The 13,565-nt window shown below is 39.3% G+C and overlaps 1 protein-coding gene across 5 annotated transcripts in view; it reads right to left on the minus strand.

Moving 5' to 3' along the window:
• CNDP1 (carnosine dipeptidase 1) overlaps positions 1 to 13,538 on the minus strand; it is a 28,622-nt gene extending 15,084 nt beyond the window's left edge. The window contains exons 1-3 of one of the 5 annotated variants that reach the window (XM_085220684.1): positions 7,076 to 13,538; positions 1,571 to 1,683; positions 103 to 378 (exon numbers count right to left, since the gene is read on the minus strand). The gene's annotated coding sequence lies outside the window, so the exon portion shown is untranslated. Of the gene's footprint in view, positions 1 to 102; positions 5,166 to 7,075 lie in introns of those variants that run through there. The other 4 variants (XM_085220683.1, XM_085220682.1, XM_085220686.1 and 1 more) reach the window with 4 other exon arrangements.
• Between the last annotated feature and the right edge of the window lie 27 nt (positions 13,539 to 13,565).

Below are 13,565 nucleotides of genomic sequence, written 5' to 3' on the forward strand. Positions count from 1 at the left end.
GGAATATCATAAGAATGATTTTTTACTTTTTTATTTTTTTTTTAAAGAGATAAGCATTAAACAATGGCAAAGTTCAGAAATTGAATGCAAGGAGATACTTACATAGTCCTCCAAAGCAGCAGAGCACACCAAACACTCAAGAAATTAGGTAGCAAAAATGTTGTGCTGCGCTTCAGGGAAAAGGGGAACAGCAGATGGGGTTTCTCATCCACGCATTGCTCATGCACAAACAAGGCTGATAGAAAATGTTTGGACAGCGTCTGGGAAAGCTTGTACAAAAAGAAGGTCAGTTTGATAATGGAGTAGAAAGATTTCAGGCAAGGCTGAAATAGCTCAGTGTTGCAAGGAGGGGAAAACAATCCGAAAAGATGATAAAGCCTGCAAAAGAAGGAACATCAAACAAAGACTTCAGTGTTCAATTTCAAGTGTGTTTGATTTGTTCTCGTTTTAAAGAGCAGTTGCTGCCTTATAGGAAAGTGCAATATGACTATTTTTAGAAATAATTTCTGACAGTCATGCAGTTTCTCTTCCTTTGTTTCTTTGCAGTGAGAACACCGTGTGTCTCATTTCCTTCCATCTCCTTAAGTACTGTTAAAAGAAAACAGTGTCCCTAGAGGATGATTTAACAAGAAATCCAAGCTGATTCTTTAACTTAGCTGATGTTTTATCAAAGATACATCCAAGCTTACAAAGATTTGAGAACTCCTGAATGTGCTTTTCCACCATTCTCCCCATTCTTAACATGTTTATCTTAGGTGATTCCTCCCAGAGATGCTGAGATGCAGCATTTGACTGGGGAGCTGCAGAGATTACCGATGAGAACTGAACATTTTACAACCAAGTTACAGAAAAAATAATGGCAGAAACCACCTAATTTTCAAATAATAGTTTATTATTTGAACCTAAGTTCCAAATAACCTAGTTTTCAAATAATAAAAATAAAATTTGATGTGAAAAGAAGTAAAAAAAAATGTGTATGTTGGTAGGAGTTAATTGATGGTGGCAGGCTCCCTTGAGAGGAATATTCCCTCTATCTAATCACCACCAGGGTAGATAGAGATACCTGGGTTGTTATTTAATTTCCTTTAATGATATTCAGAAAGAAGCGTTCCCTCTTTAATGGAAGCAGGCAGCCAAGGACCAGAGGCCTCTCCAGCAGGGTGAGGCTCTGCGAGGCAGTGAAGCACAGCTCTGCAGGCCAAGGGCAGACCTCGTGCAGCCACTAGAGGTGTAACAACACAGAGCCACGCCAATCTGGACACGAGCATCCTCACAAAGCCTGACTATGCAGAGATGGTTAAAGAAATGGCATCAAGTCCAGAGAGCTGCATAACAGCAAAGATGCTGTTTGGTGGGGAGCAGAGGTGACCCTGGCACTTCTGCCAGATGAGGCTGCAGCAGAAGCCCTGAAGATGCACCCAGTGTGAGCTGCCTTGAGAGCTTTTCAGAGAATAGCAATGATTATCCTTGCACTTTTTACTCACACTGACTCCTAGAGAAAAAAAACAAGCCCCCGTTTATCACTTCTGGTTTGCTGTATTGCAATAATAGTGAAGAAGAAAGCCCTTACCTCTTTGTTTTCTTATTTTGCAGCTTTATGGCTGGTGATGAGACTCTGAGCTGGAAAAGATCTCCTCTGCCACGTGCAGAGCAAGGGCATTAATCTCAGTTCACGATTGTGTCCTGTCGTTATGAAGGGTTACTTGAGAGTTAAAGATTAACTGTTGGTTTAGATGTTTAAATCTGTTCCTCTATCATATAATAATCCAAGCAGGAAATCCAATTCACTCACACAATGATTCAGGAGAAAATTTCCCTTCCCCTTCCTCCTTTTCTCTCTGCAAGTGTTGGATCCTAGCAGCAATCTCAGCATCAGAAAGCACTTGAGCAATGCTGATAAGTGTTCCTGCTTTACAGAGCGTGCTTTGGAGGATGGAGAGAAAAGAGATGGCTTTTGTTTGCTGCTTCAATTTGAAAACTGGAAAATAAAAGTGTACATTTCTCCTAAAGGGAAGATCTTCTTCCAGGAAGTAATATTTCACTCTTTGCCCACTGAGGAAAACTTAACATTTATCTAAGATTTTTTTCTGACATCAGCTGAGTTTGCAATCAGATAAACACTGGTTTAATGAGACCCTTCTTGGGAAGATAGCTGAGCTGCCTTCTCCTCTTTTCATAACAAAAAGGTTAATATGAAAGAACTACAGGAGATACTGAACTACACACGATAGCATGTAAGCATGTAAGGCTGAGCTATTAATCTGGTTCATAATGCCCTTTAGAACACAGTGAGCACCAAAAGGAAAAATACAATATACACCAACACTGTTTACCGACTTTCCAGGATGACACTTGGCATGCAAATAATATCCTCTTGGATGTGGGTAGTCTCATCATCATTTTGCAGCCAGTTCTTCCTTACAAAAGAGCCTCTGAACTTGTAGCAGATTCCTCATTTTAGGTGCTTGTGGCTGTGTACAAGCTCTATCCCTTTTGGTTTTCTGTCCATTTTGAAAAAGCTGCTATTCAATTATTAATGCCTTATATTAACCAGACTTACAACTGAGGTCATGCCTCATAGCCTTAGGCAGACAGTTTCATTTATGTATTTCTTCTTTATTTTATATATAAAACCCATTTGCAAATGAAATGCAAAATTTGGGGGAATATTAAATATTTATATTTATTTAAAATATTTTTATTTTTGCATAAATCTTGCCTTCCTGTACCCTAACTTTATATCTGTTTCTTGTTGGAGTTTTACTTGCACTACAATAGTAAGCATAAGATTAGAAATAGGTCAACTAAATTTGTAGTCACTTAACTCTATTTATCAGTATACTACAGGAAAATAATATGATTGGGGGAACAAAAAGGAGTGATTATTATTTTGTAACTTATTATTTCATTGCTAATTGCTTCTTATTTTATATCTTATAACTTGGAACAAGGTTTAGAGTCCACACGGTAAGAGATTTACTGTTTGATGGTCATTATACCATTTATGGAGTATCATAAACATTGACAACATTGTTTAGAAGATTTTTACATGCAGGCAGCTTTATCTCCTTCATAAAAACACTGTGATGGTAGCTTATTAACTGCAAGAAAGTTATTAACTGCAAGAAAGGCTCACCTTCAAGGAAAGATAACTCAATTTGAATAGTTTAGCTAAGTGCTGACATGGACACCTTCTCCCTGGTAAGTCTTCAAGCAAGAGGAAGTAGCTTACAGAAAATTAAGAGAATTAAAACGGCAGGTTAAAGTGAAGGAGAACCAATGTCTTTATTTATCTTGTCCTTTGAAAAGGTAAGCTATCCAGGTCAGAGATGGTCTCCTACTCTGAGTTTTTACTATGCCTCAGGGAAGCAGCCTCACTTGGTTACAAAGTGTTGATGCAAATATGAGTAACTTAATTTCAGAAGCAATTCAGCAGAAGTAGCATGCCTTAATTGTCACCTTAATTTAAAAGTATCATAAGTAATTGCAATACTAAGTTTGAGAGAGCAAATATGTAAGATATATACTGTTGGGAGAAATACTTCATTGGCAGAGAAATGATATTATGGGTTTCAGCACTGCCTGTCACTCTGTCAGCAATTACCTCTAGCTCCAGCTGGCTATTTTTCATTTCTTGAAGGTATTTTTGAGGAGAAGGAGGACGATATTGTAACATCACAATCAGTGGTACCTGGTAGTTATTGCAGTCAGTATTATTTCAGTCATTTCTCAGTATACCATCTTCATAACATTTAAATTATCCCCTCCTCCTAGTAACGTAAATCTGGAATGGAAAAGCTCCTTCACACAACTCCCCAAGATCTCAGTCACTTCCAAGCATTCCTGCTTCTGCTCCCAGTGCAGCAGCAACAAGCCCTTCCACCTCCTCACTCTTTCCCACATCATGCTGCAGTTTGAGTAGAATTTTCCAGATGTTGTCTCTTGAGATACCCATAACTGATGCCAAAATCTGAGACTACAAGTTAGGCAGCACTCTCTGCTGCAGAACTTGTAGACAGAGTTGTGAAATTGCACTAATAGAGAGGCAAAGACAACTAAGATCCAGAATTAACAGCTGCTACCTAACCACCGATAATCCCATTTGAGTATGGCTATGGAAAGAGATCAATTCATGGAAGACCTCAGTTCCCAGGCAACGGTCACAAAGTGCTTCACAAAGGTTGGTGGCTATAGGCTGTGCTGCATGTGAAGCAGTGATGCTCAGCACCTCTAAGGAGCAGGGCCACCAAGGCTTACGACACTGTAAAACAGCAGTTGGTAACATGGAGACTTCTCACTGCGTAATTCTGGTTCAGCAAGAGCTCTGTAAACAGATCTCTGACCACACACAGTTTATATGACAGCCTGGGGAAGAATAAAAAAATCCCCCAAGCATCTTCTCCAGTACAGCGTATTGAATGGTGGGATAGAAGACTTCCTATTTTTTCAAGAGCAAGATTGTAAATTTATCAGTTAAGCAGAAGTATTTTCAAATGTTAATCATGCTAAAGTAACGGCAGGAGGTTCTGCCAGTCTTAACATCCTTCAGGCAGCTTTGCTCAGACAAACCGCAACAGCATTCTTTCAGGGGTGATTAAAGCTCTCCATGCAGGTGAGGTCCTTACCCATAGATAACTCACAGGCAGCAGTTATGCAGCAACTACAGTCAGACACTGGCTTTATGAGTTTGCAGCATTAAATTGATGGTAACCACGCAGTACATCTTTTACACGTCTTCATACTGCCTTTTCCCAGGAGAAAACATTCTGCGGTGCCCAGGAGCCAGCAGAGGCAGGAGGTGAGGGCCTGAGGGAGTGGTGAGCAACATGCCCCTGGGAGTAGCAAGGAGTTAACACTGGGGGACAGTTCACTGACCTCTGCATCCTAGCTGGCAAAGGCTACAAGCAGCAGCCTTTGAATAAAGCCTGTATATTTCCATCGCTGCCATTCTGTTGTCGGATGAACCTGGGGTGAACCAAAGCAAGCAGAGAGGTACTTATCTTAAACGTAATTTGCTCTTAAAGAGCTCAAAAAATAACTGTTCATGCATATATACATACATATAAATGCATTTGTATAAACATGTAAACAAAGCTTGCATCATAGGGTAGCTGATGTTACTGTTGGGAGGTCTGTGTGGTTGTAACTTACTTAAGGAGGAGTACGAGATATTTCATAGCACATCTCTTCTATCAAAGTACCACTGTTTATATCAAGGGTAAAATAAATAATGCCAGAGCCCAGAGCAGGTGCGTGTGTTAAACTGAACTCTGCACCAGCAATGTGCACATCATACCATCAACAGCCTGTTTTGTGAGAGATGTGATAACATCCCTGCAAAAGCACAGGCAGATAATTACAAGGCTGATGTCTTTGGTTAGAAAACTAGTTCGTATTTGGGTACCTTGTTAAATGCTTCCATGTTGGCTCTGAGCCTGCTAATGAGTGAAGTAGATCAAGGCAAGTAGGTCAGGCACTTCGGATGAGATGCAATAAACTTAATGGCAATAAACTTAATGGCAGTGTCAGTGGGAAAAGCAGCCTTACTTGTTCCACCAGGGTTTACAGTCTAAACATAAAATATTTTGCCTACAAATAAGAGTTCTGCTCCCCTTTGTAACAGCCCTTCTGAGCAGAGGAAAGGTTTCCCGTATGTTCAAAGGCCTTCCAATAGAAGTGCAGCACATGCCTTGACATGGCTTAAAAAACAGCAATGGCTTTACATTTTTTATACTATAGGCATCCAAACATTTAGAAGTGATGTTTTCATAGCTCTTAGCCTCTAAGTGAATGACAGTTCTGAAAATCAGTTTTGGATATAAGCCATTAATCCTACATTACAAATGCCTAAATCCTCATACAAGTTCCGGAATTTTTGTTGAAATATTTGATGTAATTCGTGAAGATGCATAAAGTTAGCATCCATTCAGTGCACTTCAGAGGGAAGAAAATCACATCTTGGATATACATCCCACAGATGACAAGACTCTTGCACTCAAAATGAGCAACACTCACTGGCTTTGCTTTTCTGCTTTTTCTGAAGCATTTTTTCTGTGTGATCCCACCCAATTGATCAGCAGCCAAACCCCTTCTGTACTCTAGCCTTCTTTCCCCTGCCTTCAGCAGATTGTTCTTACTTCTAAAAATTAGGAAACTGAAAGGAGTCATGTGGCCAAGTGCAAGGATGCCTTTGAGAGACAGAAACAAAAATATCAAAACACATCCAGTGAAAAGGGAAAAATTCTTTTCTGCCACAGGATGATGTTATGCAGCCAAAAGGGCCAACAATACTTTGGCAGCTCCTCAACACAGTGACTGCTGCTCCTTCTTTTTTCCATCTATTTGCACAACATCATGATTCCTTGATTATTTGCTGCACAATGGGACTGACACAGTGAATGGCATAGGTGAAATCCTTTACCTTAATCCATTACGTGAAATTACATAGAAACTTCCATAATGAAGCACTGAAAATACAGAGGTGCCATTATTTTTCTTTCTACATTGGGAAAAAAAACACCTGTGTCCTTTATCATGCCCCTTTATCAGAATACAAGGAAACCTTCTGATGAGCAGATGTATGAATCTTTCATGCCACAGGTCAGTGTCCTAAATTCCAAAAAACACAAAAGCCAGAACACTTTTTCCTCACATGCCCTTCACATTCCCAGGGCACCTCCCTCCCAGGCTAGGATTACATTTTTTCCTGCTTATACCTATGGGAAACCAGCTGAACAGGTGGATTTCTGCAACAGAACCTATCTGAGAAGCACACACAAATTTTGCAGGTAATATATGGCAGGCAAACAGGAACAGAAGATAATGGCATAATAAAATGCACTCAGTTTTTCCATCACATTTAGAGAAGAAAAAAATACATTCATAATATCAGTATTTCATTTCTCAGCTTGCCATAGGCCTGCTTTCATCTATCTGATCATACACTGTTGGGGCAGAAGAGAACTTAATGTTAAAAGTGTTGCTGGAGGCAGGATGCATCTCTATTCCCAACACAGTAATTACAAGAATTCATCTAGAAGAGTCTAACTTGGAAGCACAATGGGCATAAGGATACAAAGTCCAAACTCTCCGTTTAGTATCTTACATGAATGATTTTCAGCTGAATGCAACGGCACCATGGATGTCTCAGATTCTTCAGAAGCATGCAGCATCTCCAGCCACAGGTAAACACACCTGTTATCTACCTAAACTTGCTCCTTCTTAGCTAGGAAGAAAGGAAATACTCCACAGACATATTAGATACCGCGCTTTGCTGAGAATTTTGAGAATTTATATGAAGTCTGTGAGAGGAGAGCACATTTTCCCATAAACAGCTAATTTTCAAGGAGTTACATTTATAGCATAAAAAAAAATAATGTCAGCTTGAAGTAGTGTGGCTGATTCCTTTTGAATTATCTCAGCACGGTGTCATTTTATCTGGATATTTCATTCACCCCTGTGACTGGTAATTGGACCCTACACTGGATAACAGATTTAGTGGGATCAAGTTCTGAAATTCAGAGTACCATGAAAACAGTTTTTCATCTTTAAACTGAAAGATAAATGGATGTTTTCCAGCTGATATGTGCCACTTTAAGACCTGAAGTAAGGTGTTTACAGGACGTGTTGTTTTGCATATGGCACATTTCCTGTTAATACTAAGATACAAGTTTTTCCCATGCCAATCTTGACAACTCTCAGAAGACTGGTGAATCTGAGAAAATGACTGACAGACCAAGCTTGTGAATTGATGAGTGTTTGCCAGAATAGCTGTCTTACTTGAAGTACCCAATCCTCTCTCAGAATCCTGCATATTCCTGGATATATTAGCCTCACTACTGCATTGATGTCTATGAATTTATATGGAAGAAAAGACTGTTCCATTGCAGACCCCTTGCTACTGAACAAATATCAAGTCCTTATTTCAGATTCATTCTGTTTTAATGTTAGCATTATGTAATTATTTTCAGAATCTTTTTTCTATGCCCTTTAAGACTTGCGGTCTATGAGTGGCCGAGATCATAGAATCATAGGCTCACCAAGGTTGGAAAAGACCTCCGAGATCATCCAATCCAACCACCCGCCTATCATCAATATTTTCCCACTAAACCATGTTCCTTCATTTCATTAAAGCTCTTCCACATAAATCAAATTACAGGAAGGAGCTGGAGGAGCACTTATTGCTGCATCTCTCTCCATTCTCCCTAACGAGGGCAGAGTAGCTGAACCTATTTTACATTTGGAGCAGATAATGCTAATCAGCTGTTAGTGAACACTACTTCAAGGTGACAGCAGCATCCTGCTAACTCCATTGTGTTTGTACATAGATGGTTGTGGAACTACAAGGCATTAAGAAAATGAGATGTATCATCTTAAATATTGATATTTTCACTTGATGACTGAATCACCTGTTGTGTCATACAGGAACACTTTTGCAGAGTGGGCAGAGTAATACAGCATCATTCCCTATCAATTTAAAACTAAGTAAATCTAGCGCTCCCTTATTATTTCTAGTTGTTTTTTTTTTTTAATATTCTGTCTGTTAATTAGTTCTTAACATGAAATTTAATTCCCTTGTATATCTTGAACTTCAGGAATTGGCTATAATTTTGTACAGTAAAGAGTTGAGATTTGTTCTTCTATTTACTCACTATCCAAGAGAACAATAAAATAGACATCTAAAGATGCTGCTTTATATTGATATTTAGTGGTTTAATTTATACATAGACAGAATCAGCAGTCTGCAAAGGATCCTTCCTCAAATACTATTCATACACATTGCTTATGGACTCAGACTTTACCAAGGCTGGTCATCCTGTGCACATCAGTGAATTGCAATTGACCACTGCAGAACACTCATTCACAAACAGAGCACAGAAGAGGCATCTCTGCATAAATACTTCAAGTATCTTCCTAATAACTGAACATTATTTGAAACTGATATATATTTGGTACTTTTTTTTTTGCCACTAGTCAAAAGGCTATAACTATATAGATTATATAGTTACTCTTAAAGTTATCACAAAGGAATTTATTTCCTCTTTCTGTGTTGATACCTTGGGGGATCAACAGGTCTCATGATTCAAACGCACTGCACAGTAACGATGACAAAAGCAACTGTTCAGTTGTGTTTGTTGCCTCATTGTTTAGAAGGGATGAAACAAAGAACTCTGTGGGTTGTCCCCATGATTGAGAAGAACACAAGCCTGCCCAGCTAGAATGAGGCCACCATGCACCAATGTGTCAGCATCAGCTGGCACATTCCATTGGCATGCATTTTAAGCAGTTCAAGAAATCTCAGAATCTCTAAGGATATGCAAAATTAATAGAATAATGAATATTTAAAATATTAAAAAAACATGCCTTAACATACAGGGTTTGTCAGAACCTAGCATCACAAAATGGAGTGGTATGAGCAAGATAGCAAGAGACTGCAGTCAGAACCACCCACCACTAAGCTTTTCTGGGCAGCCTAAGCAGATCTTCTAGAGTGATCTAAATCCTCTGCATAATTTGTGAATTATGAGGACAGTGAATCAGACTGACTCCTTATAGCATAAAAGCATCTTTAACACCTTGATCAACTCTATCTTAATGGAATAAATTGAGATAAAAAAGTAATATTTTTAAGCTAATACTTTAACAGAGTGAACAAACTCGCATTCTTTATCTAGATCAGTTGTGTTACCTCCACTTTACATTGCTTCCAGATCAAGAGCACAATTTTTTTTGAAAGTGGTCTATAGAATAAACTTATGGAAAAATGTTTTTAGTTGCTCCATGTAAACTCATTGTTAAACCAAAGCTTGTGCTTTCCAAGTTATGGGAACTGTTGAATCACAGCCTGAACCATTGATTGAGCACCTGCAGAAAGGACCAGGTCAGCCATGAGAGCACAGGTGAAGGCAATTCAGCTGTGTGACCAGGAGTGGAGCTTGGCTGTACCTCTCTTAGACCCCATTTAAGGGTTGACTGCTGCTGAAGGATCTCTTTCTGGAGATTCCTCCAGACCTTGGTGAAGCTTTACCCAGCAAACCTAGCACCTTCTGATACAGCTGAGCAATCTTCTTCCCTTCCTTTATAGCACCTCTCTATTGTGCCAATCCTTCCATCATCACAGCTTTGTTGTAATGCCTTTCCCATTGTATTGACCTGTCCCATTGCTGCACCAAGTTAAAAACAGTTTCAAATCAGAAAATTTTGTTCTTGATAAGCCAAAAGCAGATAGCCACATAGTTAAAAATCAGGATTGTGTTTTTAATATGCATAGTCATCCCCCAGAACAGCAAAAATAAAGTGACTTTTTACAAGCCATTTAGCAGTTACTCTGTAACAAGACATATCATCATGGATTTTGCTAAAACACATGAACTCTAGTGAGCACTGAGATATTGCAAACCAGAAGTCCACACACTCTATTTTGCAGAAGCTTCACCATGTGGATAAGTAACCATAAAAATGCATACTGCAGATCTTCTACAATCCTGTTGTAAGTGAAATGAAAGTACACACCATCTCACTTGAGAACAGCAGCGCGACCCTGAGCATGAGATGTCCTGTTTTCCAATCAAGCCATTACTATATTTTTAAGATTGTCTGGAAGGGAATCTGAACAAGAACAGCAAAACTGCCTTGGGGGGTGGGGAGAGACAACAGGAAGGAAGTACAAAGGTGATCCAAGTCTTTCTGCTTTAGTATTTGAAGGCATTCAGCACACTTTGATGTAGTTTGGCTAAGCAGAAGTTCATAGAACATCTCAACAATTTAAGGACATGTACCATTTGGGTCAGCAGGCAATGAGTTGAGTTCCTGCCTTGTTCAGCCATAACAGCTAAGTATCAGATGAACAAAACATGGGCGTCAAACAAGAGCAAGCAGTAAACAAGCCAAGCAGGCATATACTGGTTGCCCTCGTAGGCCCAACCAAGAGTCAGACAGATTAGAGAAGAGCATAACCCCCTTCCTTTTTACAGCCTTACTTTTGTTTTCCTGTAAATAGAGAGCTGGTATTAATAGTCTCTGCTGAGATAAACTGGAGACTGCAGCCCTGCACCTCTGTAAAGTTGTTCCTGTGTAAATCTGCCCCACAGAAATGATGGTGACTGTAGGCAAAGAGATGAGTAAAACTGCACAATCAGCAAGAATATTTTTCCAGTACTTAACATCACATTGGAATTATTCAGTACAGTAAAATACCCAGTGGCTACAAAGCTATCTAACACTTGCAGTCCTGTTCTTCTGTAGTACCTTCACTAAACAAAAAGTGGTCTGACAGCCAAGCCAGCTCACATGGAAGCCTTTTAACGACCATATATTTATACCTGCGCTCATGTTATATATTAACTGGAATTGATCGACCTTTCAGTAAACAGGAAAAAAGCAACAGTACAAAGCTTTGCAGGGAAAACATCAGTCATGCATCCAGCAGATGGTGCCATGATCTTCCATACCTCACTGAAGTTTTTTTTCTTTCCCATCTTTAACTATTTCACAACGCATGTAATGCCCAGCTTCCGCATTCTGAGTGCTGTTTTCCAAACAATCTCAGCTATTGTGAATTTAAGTAAACCTCTGTATAATGCACGAGAGTCAAAGATGTTGCAGACCAGTCCTCTGCAAAAGGTATTAGTTTCCTGGAAGCCTTCAAGAAGGCAGTTCTGAAGAAGGCAGACAGCAGAAGCTGGTATCATAGTCCTTTCTGCCTGCAGTGTTCATTCCAGTCAAGTACTACTGCTTTTGTTATTACCTTTGGCGGTGACACCTAAAGCAAGCTTTGCTACTATGCAGTAATAATGATTTCTAATTCTAAAATCCAACTTAACAGTTGCAAAGTTGTATAATAATGAATATACAAATGTTATAATTAAGAAATAAAGTTAGGCTAAACAGGTTATTACACTAAAGAAGAATGGATGGAAAGCTTATCCTTATCCTGGGCTTGCTGAGAAGAGTCCAAGAGGAGTGATCTCCAAAAGAGATCCTTCCCCACTGGCAGTCACCTCTTAAATGGGGTCTAGGAGAGGTGGAGCCAGATTCCATCCCTTCCTGCAGCACAGGTGAATTGTCTTCACCTGTGCTCCCATGGCTGACTCACTGCTCACCTCAGGTGGTCAATCAGAGGTTCAGGCCATGATTCAGCAGTTCCCATACAAAAGTCTGTTTAGTTTTATAAAGGCCATATTACTTTAGCAAGTTACACTTCAGTACTCATTTTGCTCAGGACAAAATCCTATTTTTTTTCCCCACAGGGTCTGACACTCATCCCATACTGGAATATTCCTGCAGTCTGTCCAAAGAATCTGTTTCCAAGCCTCTTCCAGAAATTCCTTAACATACTTAGTGCTGTTTAGGACAATTTTCACTACTCTGCCATACCATGATTATTCAGGAAGTGTAGGACCTTATGCAGAATCTTTAGTGCAGAACTTGAGTCAATTGACTGATTCTCAATACAACAGTTAGAAATGACAACTATAAACATGCTTTCTGAACATAGTTCATAACATTATCAGTTTTCTGATCATTTAAGTAAGTTCCTTTACACACTGTGAGAAACTCATTATCCTCAGTCTGTGAAGTGGATTTTAGAAGTCTTTATACTTCTCAAACTAATAGGTAGAAAAGCAATATAAACTCACCATGGAATTGTCTTTTCAGACAGTCACTCCATTTAAAGAAGTATGAGCCATAAACTCAGTAACTAGGGAAGTTGCTTTAAACACACTGACTGCTTGGACATGATATCCTATATAACAAGTTGGCCTCCACATACAGATGACCCCCAAATACTTACATGTGCCATCTTGATTGTTATACCACATTAGTTTCAGCATCACTGGGAGGTGATAACCTGATGTTACTAGAGAAGCTCGGTACTTGCAAGTACCAAAATGGCCATATGATGCAGGTCTCAGCCTGTACCCCAGCTGCAAGTACAAGTGCAATGTTCAATGATACTGGACCTCAACTTCCATTTAGAAACAAAAAAAAGCAGGTAGAGAAGCTCTAGAAGATGTATAGTGAGAACAGAAGCCTGCTTCCTGCCCCAATAATTGTTCACAGTAAAGACTCCAGATCAAACAACAATAAAAACCAGACAGATAGGACATTATTGCTTATAGTTCCCTACAGAAGCAGCAGATGCTACTTTACTCATCACTATACAGGACTTGTAGGAATGGACCATGCTCTCAGGCACTTCCCAGAACAAATTTTAATTAAAATATTTGCCTAGCTTAGCCTACTAATGCTTGTCTAGGTCAGAAACAGTGAGTCAAATCCAATTCAGATTAGCAAATATTAAGAGCATTTTTTAAACCTAACTACAGAAAGTGTTGGAGCTGAGTGTTTCCAAAAGATACTTTGAAGCTTGTTGTTAGTAGTTGTAATGAGTGATGCTTCTCTCCCAAATCTACTTAAAGATTCCACCCACTTGCTTTCACTATCACTTGTGTGAGTGCAATGTCCTGGCTCATAGAGCCAAAAAGGAACATCCTGTTTTCTCTTATATGAGTAAGATTCTGCAACATGAGCTTCACATCAGGGAGCTGCTATAGAACTATAGA

The sequence above is a fragment of the Meleagris gallopavo genome, chromosome 3, assembly GCF_905368555.1.
Source record: "Meleagris gallopavo chromosome 3, MGAL_WU_HG_1.1, whole genome shotgun sequence".
NCBI lineage: Eukaryota > Metazoa > Chordata > Aves > Galliformes > Phasianidae > Meleagris > Meleagris gallopavo.